The sequence below is a fragment of the Phyllostomus hastatus genome, unplaced genomic scaffold (genome assembly GCF_019186645.2).
Source record: "Phyllostomus hastatus isolate PE091 unplaced genomic scaffold, TTU_PhHast_1.1 phas_contig_196, whole genome shotgun sequence".
NCBI lineage: Eukaryota > Metazoa > Chordata > Mammalia > Chiroptera > Phyllostomidae > Phyllostomus > Phyllostomus hastatus.
In genome coordinates this window covers 30,967,301-30,981,248 of record NW_025333709.1, presented here as the reverse complement: position 1 = coordinate 30,981,248, position 13,948 = coordinate 30,967,301, and the positions used below count along the sequence as shown (strand labels likewise).

Genomic DNA, 13,948 nt, shown 5'->3' with positions numbered 1-13,948 from the left:
CATGCCACCACCAGCCATGCAACACCAGCACTGACTGACATTTGTGTTGTTCAGTAGTTTCGCAGCTCATTGGCTTCTTCAAGGTCGCATTAAGGTCACTCTAGTTCTCCCTCTTTGCAGAAGAGGAAACTGAGATTCAGAGTTAAAGAATCTGCCCAAAGGCCCACAGTCAATACAAGTGTGTGTCATGGATATTTGAAACCAGACAAAACCAAGTTTTCTGACTCAAAATGTCTCATGTCTTCTGCAGTACTGCAGCTGCCTCAGTGGTGACCTCTCAGTCTTTTAGGAACCCTGGGCCTTGTGAGGGTGCTGGGAAAGCCACGGCTCTCTGATTAGGAACCGGGCTCCCGGGAGAAGGGAGAGGAAAGAAAAAGAGAGGGAAGAAAAACACGTCTCAGAGCGCCCGCTGTATATTGCAGGCACCTGATCCTTTCACCTCGCCCTCCCACCGAAGGCGCCCAGCCCGTGCGCCCCTCGTCACACGGCTGGAGTTGTGTCATAGTCACTCCCGTGACTGTGCATCAAGATGCACATTTTTCACACTTCACTTGATTTCTCCTGCGATTTGCATCTTCATGCTATTTGCCTATTTTTCTACTTGGGTTTTTTTTTGTTTTTTTTCCCTGTTGATTTCCTTATTCCTTTATTTATTATCTGTATAATCCTTTGTTGGTTTTATATGTCACAAATATCTTATTCTAGTGTTAGTCCTGTCTTTTCACTTCGTTTATGGCGTAGTTCAATTTTTTGAAAAGTTTTTAAATTTTTATTTTTCATGGTTAGGTCTTTAGTACCCTGGGATTTTTGTGTATATAATTTATGAACTAGGGATCAAATTTTATATCGATCATGTCCAAACACTGCTTGTTGAGTAGTTTGACCTCTACCCACTGAATTTCAGGGTCGTCGTGGTCGTACATTGTTTCCACACATGCGTGGAGCCGTTAATGAGCTCTGTCTTAGTCCTCCGACTGCCCACTCCCGTGGCCAGACCACACTGCCTGAGCTACTGTATCTGCAAAGTGAGCCTTATTTGCTTTCAAATTTGTCTTGGTTCTCTTAACCCTTTGCTGTCCCACAGGAGTTTTAGAATTGTTAACTACATGCACACACACCCTTCACTTCTGTGATTTTTCACTGGAAGTATACTGAATGACTAGATTAATTTGGAGATAATTGATTTTTTGCGCTCTTAATCCCTCATGGGGCTTGAGTTTGGGAATATCTATCACAGGTGAATGAAGGCCAGAGCTCTGTCTGGCAGCTCCCCTGTGGAAGGAGAATTCTTTCCCAATGGACATTCCTGACTGAACTTTGGGCGCATTATAATAGATATATTTCTCAATGGTGAACCAAGGTGAGAAATGATTGTTGTAGTGCAATTTGCCAAGATTTTTTTCTAGCTGAGTGATCCAATATATGTAATTAGGGAGGAGAGAACATGTAAGAACAGGGCAAGGGCCAAGTCCGCCGGATTCCCGTGACGACCTGCCAGAGAGAGCTTCCACCCTCCAGGGCACAGTGCGCAGGCTTGGCGGCCTGCAAACTCTGCCAGCCAGACGAGAGACGCAGAACACAGTCACGAGGAAACAACAAGAGTCTTGGAGCCCGCTGGGTGTGACATGTCCTGGCCAATCTCACTCTGGAGCTTATCACCCTTCCACTCTGATGAGTGCTTTCCTCTTCCTCTCAGCTTTTCTGCTATAAATACTTAGGATTCAAGGAAAACCACTCCTGAATGCTAAAGAGTATTAATGATAATTCTTTACTCTGTAAGGCTTCAATACTGTTAGAGGATTTTTAAAGGATGAGAGCCTATTTCTTTTCATTCTTAAGATTTTTAAGAAAATAAAATAAGTGGATGTATTATATTAAACTTCAGAGATACACATAGTATTTTTGAGTGGGGGAATGAAGACTGTAATGCGTGCTCGTGACTTTGACCATAGGCATTGTCACGGTCAACCATTTGTAGTTCCCGTGATCATGAGAATGGTGGTACTCTTTCTCCTTGTTCAAATAGGAATAATGAATCAGAGGTTTCTACATCAAACATGGTTTTAAGGAGAACAACCCTTTTAGAGTTGGAATACTCTAGCCTTTGGTAATTTTTTTAATCCTCACCCAAGGATATGCTTATTGATTTTAGACAGAGGAGAAGGGAGGGAGAGGAACATCGATGTGAGGGAGAAACATGGACTAGTTGCCTCTTGTATGTGCCCCAACTGGAAACCAAACCCACGGCCTTTTGGTCTGTGGTACTGTACTCCAACCAACTGAACCTCAGGGGCTAGAGCTGGCTTTTGGTAGTTTTAAAACATGGCACCCTCTATCCTTCTAAAATTGCTCAATTGGATATATTTGTTTTTTAAATGGAAATTTTAAAAATATTTTGCTATGAGATTTTGAGACTATCTTTGGGATCTTTCAAAGACAAACCTACGATATCCATGGGTGATAATCACTCCTTTGAAGGTACATTTTGCACCAAGAAGGAAAACACAGCTGGCCAACCATCAGAGCCAACTATGGCACTGAAAGTGCAGATCCCCAGGTACCACACCAAGAGGCTCACTGTTAGCCATCCGCAACAGTCTTCTGTGCTTTTGAAGCAGGCATCTTCTCCCTTCAGCTTTTTACAAGTAACCTATTTCATTTCCCACTGTAATTAATCATTCCAAATTTACAGGCTTCCACTATAATTAATCATTCCAAATTTACAAGCTTTTACTCTCTTTACTTAAGATCTAAAAGATGATTTAAAAGGATGTAGAATTTACTTTCAAAATCCAGTTAATTTCTCTGTGATGAGAACCTTTTCACAGACCTGTACTGAAATCCGTGAGGATAAGAAACTCTGAGGGGAAAAAAAAATCCAGTTAATTTAAGAATGAGACAAAAATATATTTAATGTACAAGTCCCTAACTTACTATTTCTTATTTTAAGAAAGGAAAAGAATATTACAATTCTCATAAGACTTTCTATAAGTGGAAACTTGGAGAATGAAAAGGAGACAAATTTAAAGTCGTTAAAAGAATCATTCCATTTGAAACTTGCGTTGTTTTACATTTTTTTGGAAAGTGTGCCCAGGAATGTCTGATAACTGAGGCCAGCGAGAAGGCCACCTTCCAGTGGGGGCTGTGACTTTCTATTGGTGAGGAACTCTGTCCCCTTGGTTTGTCTGTTAGCAGTGGTGTTTGGGGATAGAACTCTTTGCCCTGCACTCTAGCGGAAGCACAATTTATTTGCCTGTGGATTAACACTTCGAACTGATGAAAACAGAACCTTTATGAAAAGGTCAGTGTTACATCCTCATGTTTATTTCCGTGGCAAGGACATGGTCTAATTTTGCCTAAGTTCCGAATGGATGTGTTTGGGGGAAGAACATTTTACGTGGGGGCTCAGACTATAGAAATAAGGATGCAACTAGATTTTGGGGGCTAGGCCTCTAGTTCACTAAAGAGATGTAAGTTCAATGTATAACTAAACAAAATTCATAATATTATACTAATATAGTCTCACTGAACAAATACAGATAAAACAACACACATAAAAGCATGAGTTCCTCTTGACGTCTCCCATTCTAATCTCACTCGTCTTTTAATAAGTAACCCTTGTCATCAGTTTGGATATAATCTTGCACCCTCTTTTCTAAGCGTTCACATACAAATGGATGGGCAAAGTCAGACATAGAAGCAAATGGGGTTTTTAAAAGCATGTATGCTACCCCATTCTGTGTGTTGCCCTGCTGTCTGTGGTTTTCCACTTAACTGCATCTGAGAGTTCTTCCCAGGTCACTTCAAATATACTTACCTTGTTCAACTTCCAATGGCTGCATAGTATTCCATGTCGGTAACTTAATCCTTGTCTGTGGCTGTGCATTTTAAATAATTGTTTCTAATTATTTTCAATTACAAACCATGCATAATGACCACCCCTCTATACCACATACTTCTTGGTATCCAGGTGAGATTATTGCTAGGGTAGGTTCCTCAGAGTGGAGTTGCTGAATGAAAGGGCCTGATTGTTTGACATTTCAGTAGATGCCACCTTATTGCCCTCTGAAATGACGTTGCTAACCTACATTTCCGCCAACCCATAGGCATCACCACCAAGGCTTGATGTTATCAAGCTTTGAAATGTTTGCAAACTAATGGTGAAGGGGAAAAAAAACCTATATTATATTTTGATTTAATGAGATTTAATTTTTAAAGCCTTTTCAAATAAATTCCTACACATACACAGAGGAACCCTTTGCCTGTCCATATGCTCATGTTTAGATTCACAGTAAATATGCCCTGTTATAGTCGCAAGTCAGAACTGCCTCCAAAGCCCAATGGGAAGACAGAATCAGTGGCTTCTATGGCAACCAGCTTTGTGCTAGATGCTGGGGGAAAAGAGGTGACTATTACATGATGAGAAGTGAGGTGACAGTGGCTTCTGGAAAATATCCTTCCTATTAGTGTAAGTTGATGCCTGGAAATGTTCTTCAGGAAAACAAGCCCCTTTAGGTTAAGCACTGACCCCTTGCAAGAGACCCTCACTCACAGAAAGGAGCTGGTCTATGCCGTGAGAGCACGGGGTGACCTCCACAGTCCCTTTCAGCTCGAATGTTCTGGGATTCTTTGATGAGATTAGCTCGTTGGCAGGAATCAACAGAGCCTTCAGGGAACTGGCATTCATAAAAAGGAGGTACTCAGGAGTTGTCTGCAGTGCCCTGACCAGTGTGACTCAGTTGGGTGAGTGTCATCTCACACAGTGAAATGTCACCAGTCCGATTCCCAGACAATGCATGTACCTAGGTTTCGGGTTTAGGTTTGGTCCCCAGTTGGGGCCCATATGAGAGGCAATCAATCTATGTTTCTCTCACACATCAGTCTCTCTCTCTCTCTCTCATCAATACACCATACCCTTGGGTGAGGATTTAAAAAAAAAAGAATAAGAATCCTCAGTCTTGATGTAAATTGACATAAAATAGGTATTGAGAGGCCTTACGTTTAATTAAATTAATCCAGACACAGCTAAAAGAGGCAGAATGTGCTTAAAACCATGTCATCTATTACTAAATAAAGTCCATTGGGAATATTTTTAGTGCATATTATCCTCGTCAATTTCTAATGGTTTACCTGCTGAATAATTGTCTATGCCATTGACATTCTGACACCCTAGAGCTTTTATGGTCGGCTCTCATTTCATTATATTGTTTGGTAAGTAAAACGTTCTCAGTGGGCTAAAAATAAAGGTGTACCACGTGTCTGAGTTCGCCCTGCCCTCGTGGTTCTATTTCAGGCATTCTGAAGGGCTGGGAAAGCACAAAGGGGCCCATGAGGTCTTAACAGAGCCATTGCAATGCGAGCTCAGGGTCTCTCTTCGCACCATCCCTGTTTTATGCTCGGTTTTGGTTTACATAATGAATAAGCCCAATGCCCACCTTCAACAGGGGCTTAAAAAGAAGTTAGTGAGTGACTAACATGGTTGCCGTAGAGGTGTTTAGACGTCAGCACACTCCACAAGGCACACTCTTGCTCTCCGGTGCCAGAGGAGCTGGGGGCTGCAGCCTGCCTCGGGCGAGGCACACCAGCCTGAATCACTGGGCTACTCCCACACCTGTGTTTTGTTTTAAGTATTTTTACCATTTTAGCTTTTTTTAGCAGCAGCAGGGTAATGTCAAATTCAAATCATACCGAATTCCGTTCTGCTTAATGCTTTTTTTTGGGGGGGGGGAGAGCACTTTTCCCTTTTGTGGTAGATGTATACGGGTCATATCTTCAGCTGTCTTAAGCTATGTTATACACGTAGGCAAATCTCATTTTGATGAGAAATAATCCCACATCAAAATGCTCAGGATAACTACACTATTTCCAAGGCCAAGCCACCGGCCCGTGTGTTGGGAACCGCCCTGACTGGTATCAGAAGCTGAAACCCCCGCCTAGCTAAGGCTAAGGGAACGCCCTTGGAACTGTAAACCAGCAAGGAAACAAAAGCTTATCTTCCTGGCAGGAATTCTGCTTCTGCTGCTTTATTCATGACTGAACCCCCAAAAGCTTGGTCGGTTAGCCAAAGACGGGTAAGATTCCCCACGGGGGGAACGACCTAAGCCAGGCACGATCACTTTGGGAGGCCCCCCAAAAGAAGGACTTGGGGGACTGCAGCAAAAGGGGGTGATAGACCCTCGCTCCTCGGCTTTGACATAGCCTGAGTTCTCAGCATCTGGAAGAAAATCTTATCTCTCGGTTGCCTTAGTTCCCTTGCTCCACCTAAGCCTGAAACAATGACAGGGTGGTGCAGCTCGGTACTGAGAAGTGCGGATTCCCCAGGATGATCAGGCCTAAGAAAGAATATGTAAATTACTGTGAAACCTTCTTTGTTTAGAATGCTCTCAGTTGAATGAGAAGGGTCTTAGGAGGAAGTTATTTTGTTCCTCAGTCTTACAGCTCTTTGACCCCCCAACTCAATAGACCGGCAGAGTTCTTTGTTTTCTATAGTTCCTTACTTCCCCCTAATGAGTACTGTACTTTACCTGAATTATTATGCAGAATGAGCCTAATAAAAGCAGGTATGGACGGTAAATCAGCGCGCTCCCCCACTGGGGGGGTGGCCATTTCGTCCCTACTTCCCCACAGAAACTAGTCTGTCTCTGTGCATGTGTGTTTTTTCTCGCGTGTTTATCGTCGAGCCATCCACAGCGTTCCGTGGTCACTGCTGGCCGGTGACCCACGCGCAACACCCGTGTGTTTTGAGTAGTATTTATTAGAGTTGCCCTCGGCCTTCTGTACTCACCCTGAGGTGTTGCTCAGTGAAAATCCCACCTAATGACATTAACAGTAGCCACCTTTCACTGAGTGTCAAGCTATTTCAAGCCTTTCCCTATATTAGCTCATTACTCCCCTCAACAGCCCTCAGAAGGAGGTGTTATTGTCACCCATATTTCACTGATGCAGCCCAGAAAAGTGACGTAACTGGGCTGGACCCACACCGGTAGTGCTGGGCAGAACCAGCAGTCACACCGGTCTCCCTAGCCTGGGAGCCCACGCCCCTAACAGCCACATGATTCCATCTTTCCTAAGTCGGTATCGTCAGCCAAGGTGGTCACATCTCTCCAGGTCAGTTCCCAGCTCCTCTCCGTTTATGTCAGCACTGAAGTCCGAACTCTGAACTTCTCCCAAACTACCACACACTTTCCAACCTCCGCATCAGGCCCGCCACCTCCCTGTCCTTTACTGAGAAAGCTCAGAAGCCAGGCAGGCTTTTGCCAGATCTCCTGCAGCTTCTGCCCTCACTTTCCTTTTGCTTTGGCTACCACTCCTCCACCACATTGAGTCACGATTTTGACCCTTCACCTCCACTGTCTGCGCACTCTGGTCCCTCTACACATGCACGCTAGAAAAATGTTTCCTCTCATAGGCCGTTTCAGTAAACTCGTCCCTGCTGAAGAACCAGCAGTAGCTTCTCTTCAGCTGATAATCTAGTATGAACATGGCCTTCCAGCATTCACCATCCAGTCGGTACCTTGCCCCCATGACCTAGCTGTCTGAATTTCCCTTTTCCCGCTCAGGGCAGGCCTTCTGTATAAGCAAGGCAGTCTGTCTCAGATGCAGCCATTCACTCAACAAGCGAGCCCGTGTGCATGTCTGACGTCCAGAAGCGCCGTGTCCGCTGATGGCAGTAGTTCGGTTGTGCACAGGGGGGTGATGCTCCAACACAGTGTTTCAGGGGTCTTTGAGATGACTGCAGGGGAGCATCTGAGCCACTGGGCAAGAAGCCAAGAAGTGAACCATTTAGTTTTCTAGGCTCTGTGTGCAGAGGGACCCCCCAAAGGAAGCTAAAAGAGGTGTCAGAAAAAGCAATCACGCTATCTGCCATGTGTCTATTATCTGTCTATTTGCTTATTGTCTGTCCCCTCAACTAGAGAGTCCTGGAGCAGAAATGTGGTGCTTATTTATAGATGTGTCTCCTAGAAACTGTAGCTAGTGCATAGTAGGTACTTAATAAATATTTTTGATTAATTCAGTCAGCTGGAAGTGGTTTTCTAGAACTGTGCCAAGGAGGAGTATAAGGCTAATTGCTAGGCCTTGACAATGTCATTCATGGGCTTGGAGAGATGGTGTCAGCACCAGCAAACTGCTACCCAGGGCCTGGGAAAATCAAAGAAGGTTGCCTGGGAAAGGTATCTTTTGAGCTGGTTATCAAGGAAAAGAAGAGTTTACCAGGTATAGGTTCCAGAAGGACATCTCTAACGGGGGAGGGTGGCCCGAGGGTCTTGACCGTCCCTCTCCATAGAATGTGCTCGCTTCTGCCCCCATAGAGCATCACAATCTCTCTCCACCGCTGGAAATGCCCTTCCCTCCCCAACTCTCTATCAGTCTGCGTCCTCTCCTCCTTAGTCCTTTGTCCTTCAACAAGAAGTTTCTTACCCATTGCCACAGCACAGATTGCAGCCATTCTGAACCCTCAGAGATCATCGTATGGCTTAGGGGTACTAAGCACCCTTCTGAAATGTCAACTCATAGGAGTAGAGTTTTATGTTTCCTGTTATTTCATCTGTGTGCTTCTTTCTAGCTGCCATTAGAATCTGCAGGTTGCAAGAGTCCTCCCAGATCACCTTCAAATCTCCTGCTTGAAGTGTTCAGCCTTCTACAGTCAGGTCACTAAATTGCCCAGAGACCAAGACCGTGCCGTTAGCTTCCAAAGTAGGATTTCTTTTTCTCTTTAGACCTCATGGGCCTAGGTGTGGCCCTGAAATCTTTTCACCCAGCACAGCCATTAATTTTTGAATGTCCAAATGGGAGGGGTCTCCCTCTGAAGCTCAGAATTCAGACCCACATTGCTGAGTGTAATCAAAAGAAGCCTGAGTCATTCTGAAGTCCAATACCAGATGTCAAGGGCCTCAGACCTACTGGTGCTCAACAGTCTCCAAACTTCCCTCAACGCCTTTCTGCCACCACTGCTTCTGTTCATTCTCCCTCAGGTGCCCAGTCAACTCTGGTTGACTGTAGCATGTCAGGCACTGTACAGGGTCTGTTGAGCATCTCAGAACGTCAGAAAAGAGTAGGGAAGACCAGCAAGCAAACTGCCCTCAGTCCTCCTGAGTTGGGGTGCCAGCCGCCCAGGGAATGTGTGCTCCCTGCTTGGGTTGGAATTCCTGAGCCAACTGGACGGGGGGCTGCTATTACCAGTAGGGTGGGGCTGCTCTCTCGGCTTTCTCTGGTGTCTTTGATGTCATCAGCCAGTGGCAGCGTGCCACCACAGTCATGTTTGCCAGGGTGAGGCAGATGGCGTATTCCTACCAAATGTGTGCGGATCGGAGTGGGATGAGAATTACGTTCCTGGCACGTCTTTATTTGGCCATCATTCCTCATTTGCTTCCCTAGCTTTCCCGTCTCAGTTTTTTTTTTTTTTCATTCTTTTTCCCCTTCCATGGCTTCTAGTATACTCCCCAACCCCCACCCCGTCCTTGCCCTAATGAAACAGCCTATTGAACGGTATTGAAATTGCCACCTTACTTGTCTGTAGTCTATGCTAAACCGTCAGCCCCTCAAGGGCAGAGGCCATGCCTGTCCTGCTCACTCCGAGAGCCATGTCGCAGTGCCTGACACATCGTAAAGACACCTGCTGTGCATGTGTGCCGAGTGACCGGATGCCTTTCCCGACTGATGTCCCTGTGTTGGACCCTGGCAGGGAGCTAGTTCATATGCGTTTTGTACAAAGAACAGCATAGTTGCAGGTTTCAGACAGACTTGAATGTGAAACTCACCTTTGTCACTTACTAGCTATATAACCTTCGCTGAGTCCCCCTCCCTCCCTGAACCCCAGTTTCCATGTCGGTAGCTGGAGGCACTACCTACTGCTCAGCGCTGCCAAGAAGATGAGGTGCATTAACAAGGAAATGATCTAAAACGCAGGAAAGGTCAGTGTTCATTTTCATTTCCCTTCCAATTGGCTATATAGATTCTTCATTCGTTTTCCTGTTTTTCCTCCAGAAATTGGAAAGCTGGTGTTTGTATCAGTGAGGGTGGGCTAAAATCCAACACCACCAGAATCTCGGTGTCTTCAACAACAATGCTTGGTTTCTCCTCTGGGCTCTGTGTCCACCTCGGTCTGTGGGGGCTCGGCCAGGCGGCCTGGGGGCTCCTGTCCGCGGAGCCTCCTGTGATGACGAGGCAGGTGGAGGGGAAGTGGTGACTGCGTATCGGGTTTTCAAGGCCTCCACTTGGAAGTGGCACGTGTCACCGACACTCATACTCCACTGCCCAGGGTGAGCCCCACGGCCCCGCCGTATTCGGGGAAGCGTGTAACCCTACCACACGGCCGGAAGGGGAGGCTTGGGGTGTGGTTGAACCCCAGCCCACGCCAGCGATACTTGAGATGAGGTGACTTTAAACACCCATGAAATCTAGAGGTACTCGGACCTAAATTCAGAGGGAGGACTGTTGAGCAAGTGAGTAAAATCAGTAAGGTTGCGATGGTGAGTGGCAGATGGCCTTCTCTAGGGAAGGAGTTATTTTAAGGAAATTAGGTGTTAGCTGATAGCTGGGGCTCTCGAGTTGCAGGCCAGACTTACACGCTCACCCGCCAGGCGGCAGGGCCCTCTGCTTGGCGGCAGGTCACCGGTCACTGGACTAGCCCTGGTGTCGGGGCACACTTGCACGTAATGAAAACACGTTTCTTTCCGAAACTAACCTAGAATTTAAGCTTGCCGGAATTTAAACAGAAGCTTCTTCTAGTTATTTGCTAACATTTGGGCTGTTTGACCATGTTTATGCTGTACTTCTTACTATAATTCCTTGGTTGTTTATTGATTGCCTGTTGTGGTAAAAGGTGACCTTTAAGAGTCCAGGCTCTGGGTCCTGACCGCCTGGGTTCAAATTATGGTTCTGCCATTGATTGGCTATGTGGCCTTGGGCCAGTTTCTCAACCCCTCTGTGCCTCATTCTTCTCTCTGAAATGCGGATGGTGGTAGCACCTCCCTCATAGGGTAGTTCTGGGGAGTGAGTGAATTAATGCGTATAAAGTGCTTAGAATAGTACTTGTCACAGGGTAAGGGCTCAGTAAATGTTAACTAGTATCATCATTTTTAGGCACAGTGGGGAAATGCAAAAGGTTTGACACAGGAAAAAATGGGGTTTGTTTGCTATTGTATCCCATGCTTGGAATGGTGCTGCGTGTCAGGGGCTCAGTACGTATTTGCTGAGTGAATCAATGAATGGACTCTCCCCTCAGGAAATTTAAAATCCAGCCTAATCTTTGATTCCTTTCTTGGAATAATAAGAGAACTCCCTTCTCTTAAAGCTGTCCTGACCAGCCTTGAATTTCCTGTCTTCACGGTTATGTGTTTTCTGATGCCTGCTAAACTAAGTAAATATTAGCCCATCAGATCAGCTTACACAGAACTAATAAATACTTGAGTTGATTTAAAGTTAACTTACAAGGAAAGACTGAGTAAATAATGGAACAGGCAGGGCACAGAAGGGGCAGAATGGAAAGTGATAAAAGAAAGGGCTGGGGTGCGGGAAGCACGGGCCCAGCCGACACAGAGCCAGAGGAGGCGGCGGAGTGCTGAGGCTTCGCCAGCTTCCACCTCCAGACTCGGAAGAACTCGTAGGACGGGGGCTGCAGGGGCCCGCGCACCGCCGCAGGCCAGGCAGCGGTGTCCTCCACGGCGTGTGGGGAGAACTGCGTGGGCGCTGGCAGGGCTCCACAGAGCAAACAGATCTGAGCGTGCCCAGGGGAAGAGACAAGGTATCCGAGGGTCTTATTTGAAGACCCTCGCTGACTTAGAAAGGTTGTACACGTCAGGGCGATGGCCGATCCTCTGAATAACAGGGGAGAATGCACCTGACCCCACATTTAGTGGCAGAGTCGGCCTTTTTCATCAGGTTTTCCTCTCCACTGGATGCATAGACTCTGCTCTTGACCTTGTTCAGAGACACGGAAACCCTATAGACCACACTGAAGGGTGAAAACAAATTGAGCGGCTGATTTCTGCCGTGGGTCAGGGACACAGCGGCCAGGTGAGGCAGGTGGGGCTGCGGGGGCAGTAATGCTCCTTTGGGAAGGTCAGTCCAGGTCACCAGGAATAAACGACACCACCGCCCAGGGGCCAGCCTGGCTCCCCCCGCCGAAGGGAGTGGCCCTTTGTGCAGCCATGAAAAAGAAAGGCATGAAATTGATGTGTATTGCTTTCCTGAACTGGAATATCTCTCCTCTTTTGCTAATTTAAAACTGAAGTTGTATGCTTGTTTTTTTAAAAATTGAACAAAACAGCACTATATCAAGTAGAAAGTAGAGGCCTACCATATTCCCAGAGATAACAACCTTTGATAGGTGCTATTTCAGTCACCAAGTAATTACTGGGCACCATCTATATGGGCCAGACACAAACACTGCTTAGGAGGTTCAAATATATCAATAATTAAAACAAAGATCTTTGTCTTCATTCAGCTTACATTCTAGAGTTGCACTGTCTAATACGGCAGACACATGTGGCTATTACATTAATTAAAACAAAATGCAATTTAAAATTGAGATTCCATAGTCACACTAACCACATTTCAAAGTGTTCAGCAGCCATATATAGCTAGGGCCTACCATACCGGACCACAGAGTTATAGAATATATCCATTATTGCAGTTGTTCCATTGGGCAATGCAATTCTGGAAGAATGATGGCTATCAACAGTTTGTAATAGGTACATGCAATGTGTGTGTTCAGGTATGTGTGTGTATTTATCTGTGTGTGTATCTAAAAATACATATTGGTATGTATACTACCATACTTACTGTTCAGCAATCTACTTTTGTCACTTAACCATCTGGCACAGGCCTCTTCTCTTGTCAATAAACAGTGGGTCAAAGACATCAATTTTTGCTCGCATACGAATGGGTGTTTAATTCCAGTTTTTCACTGTTGCAAACAATGGAGCTGGGACCGCCCTCGGAACCTATATCCTCACACATTTCTCCCACCCTTCCCTAACCTCTGTTCTGCAGAGTGGGCGAGACGGCACATGCGACATGCTGAGACAAGGGCTAGTGCCTGCTGGGTGTGTGGCTGTGTGAGACCTTACTTCAAGGAGTTGCTGCTTCAGAGATTTGCTGCCTAGAGCAGTCCCTGGGGCTTTTCTCAGCCCACCAACCAGACAACCATAGCCTGCCTCTGGAAGCGCAAAGCCCCGCCCCACAGCCAGCAGTTCTCCGTGGAGCTCGGGGAGGGTGGGGGGTTTGTCTTCTGCTTTTTGCTTTCAGAAGAATTACCTGTTTTGAATCTAGCCATCTATTAGATTTACTGACCATCTCCCAAGCACCTGGGCCTGAATGAGATGCCAAACCCCTTGCAGTTCTGAGAACTGCCCTATTTCATAAGCTCACAGTGAACCTTTGTGACCACAAGACAGTTCATTAAACCTAGTCCTGTGCTATCAGCACAGTTTTTTCCACCTGGAGGGAGGCAAGCAGTTGGTGCAGAAATGAAGGCAGATGGTGGCTGCTGTGTGAAGAGAGAATTCAAATGTTACCAACCTGGATGATCTGGGTTGATCGTTTTTTCTTCCCCTGGTGGAGGCCAGAAAGAAATTCTAACCATTCTGGAGTTTTGATTTCTAGTCCCTCTTGACGCCCTTGCCCTTCCAGTGAGACAAGCGCTCTGTCTTTGCTCGGGGGTGCAGTGTACATTCTGCCTTGCGATCAGAGAGCTGGCTGCAGCTAACCGGTTCTGCAACTCCTCCTTGCACCCGTCTTTCGGGGGAAAGAGTCCCAGCTCTGCATCGTCCAGGCCTCCTCATCAGTGGGGGACAGAGAGTAACTGTGAAAACAGCTGTGGGCTTAGGAATGTTCCTGCCCAGAAGCATGTGAAAGCCTAGAAACCTTAAGACTTTGTGATAATTCGTTTCTGTTGACACTCTAAAACACCATGCAGCTACCTTCATCAAAGTTTGAAGGAGATGGG

The 13,948-nt window shown here is 46.1% G+C and overlaps 1 protein-coding gene and 1 non-coding gene across 2 annotated transcripts in view; both read left to right on the top strand.

The window, feature by feature from the left end:
* SCFD2 (sec1 family domain containing 2) overlaps positions 1-13,948 on the top strand; it is a 318,097-nt gene that overhangs the window by 251,969 nt on the left and 52,180 nt on the right. The gene's annotated exons all lie outside the window — the stretch shown is intronic.
* Positions 2,801-2,870, top strand: LOC123815994. Its single transcript, XR_006785208.1, has one exon. It is a non-coding gene; the product is annotated as a small nucleolar RNA SNORD25 (small nucleolar RNA).